Below are 3889 nucleotides of genomic sequence, written 5' to 3'. Positions count from 1 at the left end.
CACTGTGTCCGATTGCAACCACCGTGTGTCCGTTTCCTACTGTGTCCGATCGACACTGTGTCCGATTCATTCAACCTGCTGTGTCCGATTTATTCTGTGCGCAACTGGGACGCTCCCAGCGTGGCGCCCCGAGGCTCGCGCCACTCGGGAGCTGCCCTCTAGAAGGGCGGGAGCACATCGCTCGTTCAAAGCTCGGCTTCTCATACTTTTTTATAGACCAGGCTTGGACAACTTTGAGCTCCAGAACCACGACACTTCTTTTCTATCCACGGAAAGTAGGGGAGTGTCGTGGCTCCAGAGCTCGAAGTTGCCCAGGCCTGTTATATACTAATCTGCATTAGGGAATAATTCACTAATTATCATAAAAAAGTTTTATTTATATAAAAATAATATATACCATATATTACAGTTTTCAGTTTATCACAATAATATCTTTGGTGAAGATCATTGATCCTAGCGTAAGGTTTTGGGATAAAACTCATCTTTCAAATAAAAAAATTTGTTACTATAATAATCACTCGCGCGGAGCCACGCAAGTAAGATAATATATTTATCACTTCCTGAAAAATAAAAGTAGAATTAAATTAGTGAAAAAGCTACTTATAAATTATAACGCGGCAAACTATAATAATTTTATTTTGTAGAGAGTATATACCGAAATACATTACATTACCTTTTTAATGTTTTTTTTTTCCTTACGGACGTTTGCGAATCTGAACCACTCCATTACAAAGTGTTGAAAATCTTTTTCTGTATTCCGAGGGAATATTGCTCTAAAAGCTTCTAAAATAAGAAAAATTCAATACAGTTTATTGTTAGATGAAAGAAATAAATAATGTTAATTTAACGGCAATTAAAACTTATGATTATTATTGAAATAACACAAAAGTTTCCGGAATAGTTTACATATATACTAAATCGATCAAAAATATTAGTTTATGGATATATATATTTTTCTTTTATTTCGTAAGAATTTTTAACGTGTATGTGTGTCCTGCTTTTTAACGATGATTGCTACAAAAAATAAGGAGACAATTTTAATAAATTCTGAGACATAAAACATAGCATTTAATACTGCAAGTAATATATACATTTCTTAAAAAATTACTTACTTTTAATGCTCAGAATTGTGTGTGTGCGTATCTCCAATTTTATAATTATTTTTTTGGCCAGTTCATGAACACATGGAGGCTAAGTCATCAGAAAATGTAGCCCTCAAACTTCTTCTAATAAAATTCTTTTCATGTTTCCCTCCAATTAACATAACCTTGTTCACCTAAAAAATTTATACTTGTAATTCTATATAATGCAGTTTATTATTATAAATTGCAAGGAAAATAATTCAGAAGACTTTTAAAATATAATAACACATATTATAGGATATTATAGAACATATTAAAGGACATATATTATAGATATAAGTTTGTAAGATTAAGAGTCAGAGTAACCATTTTTGGTTTTGAACGCATTGAGTGCTCCTCCTCAAGATTCTATTTGATCGTTTTATACATAAAATATACAGTTGAATACATTATGGAGATTAATACAAATACATTTTGATTTTTGAAGGACATACCATATTTGAAAACTTTACCGACAAAATTCTACCTTTTTTTAGAAAGTTTACATATATCGTATTGGTTGCATAGAATTACAAATGCTTTTACATAATAAAAATAGGTGTAAATCAATTAGAGAATTTGCTCAATATATTACAAAAATAATTTAAAAATTTCAAAGTAAAGATCTCGAGCTGTCAGTGTAAATATTTATTTGTTACAAAAATTGTTTATATATTATCAATATGTTTGCTCCGTTAAAGAAAATTGTAAAAAAATATTGTACCATTTCCATTAAATTTAAAAGCTTAAAAATATATGAAAAGTTTGCAAGAAGATTTTTATATATAAATACTTAAGCTTTCTGCTAAATATGGTAAAACAAAGCAACACACATTTATATATAGAAGATCCATATATGCATAAAAGACTTGAACAATGTAGTATGAATGCGTTAGTACTTATTTGATATGACGTTTGGATGATTTTGTCTGTATGTTACGCTACAATCAAAATAACTATAAACATAGTAGATACAGATAATGCGCAATTACTATCTTTGCCGAGATCTTTGCTATAGGCACTACATTGAAAATAATACCAAAAAATCGGTAAAAATTACAAGTCCTGGTGATCTCTTTGTCGACTCTGATGGCGCAGAATAATCGAGTTTATTTTTTCCAACTGATTTATTACGATGAAAGATAATACAATAGGTCGCTGTTTTGCACGTTCAACGGAAAATAACGAAAAGTCTTGCAAGAAGAAGGCGGAAGTAACGTCCGGAAACATAAAAATATATAGAAGTGAAAGTCTCATGCTAGTGATTTATATTTCCACCAATCGTAAAAGGTTAATCTATATAGCGTGCGCGTATCATGTAAGACATAGAATAAGTTTGTAACTCTGAGTTTAGAACATAAACAGACTCTAAATTGCAAATATTATATTTACTACTCTTGGAGAGAAAGGGAGAAAAAGGGAGAGAGAGAGGGAGGGAGAGGAGATATCTCTTACAGTCTTTTCTCTTAATTCATAAATTTTCAAAGTCTGCAGATTTTATTGTGTAAATTTATATCTACTACGATTATGTAACTATTATACTAACCGGGAATGTTATTTGTAAATGTTTATAGAATTAATTATAATTGTGATAAGCAGCTTTACTTACAACTTGCATGAAAGCTTCTTGATCAGTTTTTAGCATATCTTCAAATTGTCAATGGAAGATAAAGGGATGAGATATTGTCCAATCTTTGTATCTTGTACAATACTTTCCTTAGAATATTGCTCAGCCTCGCGGCCCGAGTACATCAAAAATATGTTCGATCCTTATTAATACTTTGGTATATTTTTTTTCTTCTGCAAATTTCTCTCTTATATAGGTCGAAAAATAGATCTTGAATCACCAGCTACCTATTTACAGCACATTAGATAATTGCAGGGTTCTTATCATTAATATGCAAGATTTAGAATATAATAATTACTTACCCATATAAAAATGTTGTATACAATTAAAAGCGCTCGACAGCGCACAAGCGCACAAGCACAAACGTACGTATATATGACACACTCACACATCATACGTATATGTAAGATAATGCGACTACAGTCTCCAGAACTATTACTGCTTCCGATTGGCTGTCGCAACAAGCGTGCGTTTGCTCATGATCTCGACGCACTCAAACAGCTGAAAATAATCGGCAGTAAATTGCAAGAAAATAGCAAATAATTCCACTATATAGTTTCTACCGATACCCAAAAAACGTTATTTATAGTTAACCTAAATTTATAGGTTATATAGATCATCATATCAGCTACTATTCATAGCACATATGGTTAATTGAGTTCTTATTATTAATATACAACTTTTAGAATATAATAATTACTTATATATAAATATACTGTAAATAAAGAGCACTCCGCACTGCTCGATCCACACGTGTGTATACGCACTCACGCATCGTACGTAAATGTACGCATCATGGCTGTCGCGATGAGCGTTGGGCACAATATAAAACAATAACATTCTAACAACAGAAAATTAATATACTACCAACGTTATTTCCAAGTCCAAATTACAAGGAATTTTGAACTGTTGCATTAATCTCAAATAAATGTCAGAGTAACATTTGAAAAATATTTTCTGTAACGTTTTTAAAATATTTTAACAACATTCAGAAAAATCATATTACGAAATAATATTTTTTAAATATGTGTATAATATTATTAAAAAACGTATAAAAAATACACATAAAGTCAATATTTTTAAACGTTAATTTAATGTTCCTTGCTTACTGGGAATAATGTCCGGGGCTATCCACTGCCCG

The 3889-nt window shown here is 31.0% G+C and overlaps 1 long non-coding RNA gene across 3 annotated transcripts; it reads right to left on the bottom strand.

Annotated features, from left to right (window-relative positions):
* Positions 1-419: 419 nt before the first annotated feature.
* Positions 420-3638, bottom strand: LOC112457611. Of its 3 annotated transcripts, XR_003041124.1 has the most exons (6): positions 3449-3638; positions 3051-3249; positions 2731-2975; positions 1113-1276; positions 674-783; positions 420-560 (listed from the first exon to the last, which is right to left on the bottom strand). It is a non-coding gene; the product is annotated as an uncharacterized LOC112457611 (long non-coding RNA). The 3 variants fall into 3 exon arrangements; XR_003041123.1 differs by lacking the exon at positions 3449-3638 and having other exon boundaries at positions 423-560; positions 3051-3316; XR_003041125.1 differs by lacking the exons at positions 420-560; positions 674-783; positions 3449-3638 and adding an exon at positions 926-1014 and having other exon boundaries at positions 3051-3316.
* Positions 3639-3889: the final 251 nt, after the last annotated feature.

The sequence above is a fragment of the Temnothorax curvispinosus genome, unplaced genomic scaffold (genome assembly GCF_003070985.1).
Source record: "Temnothorax curvispinosus isolate PA1 unplaced genomic scaffold, ASM307098v1 QBEX01007982.1, whole genome shotgun sequence".
NCBI lineage: Eukaryota > Metazoa > Arthropoda > Insecta > Hymenoptera > Formicidae > Temnothorax > Temnothorax curvispinosus.
This window is presented reverse-complemented; position numbering and strand designations above follow the sequence as displayed.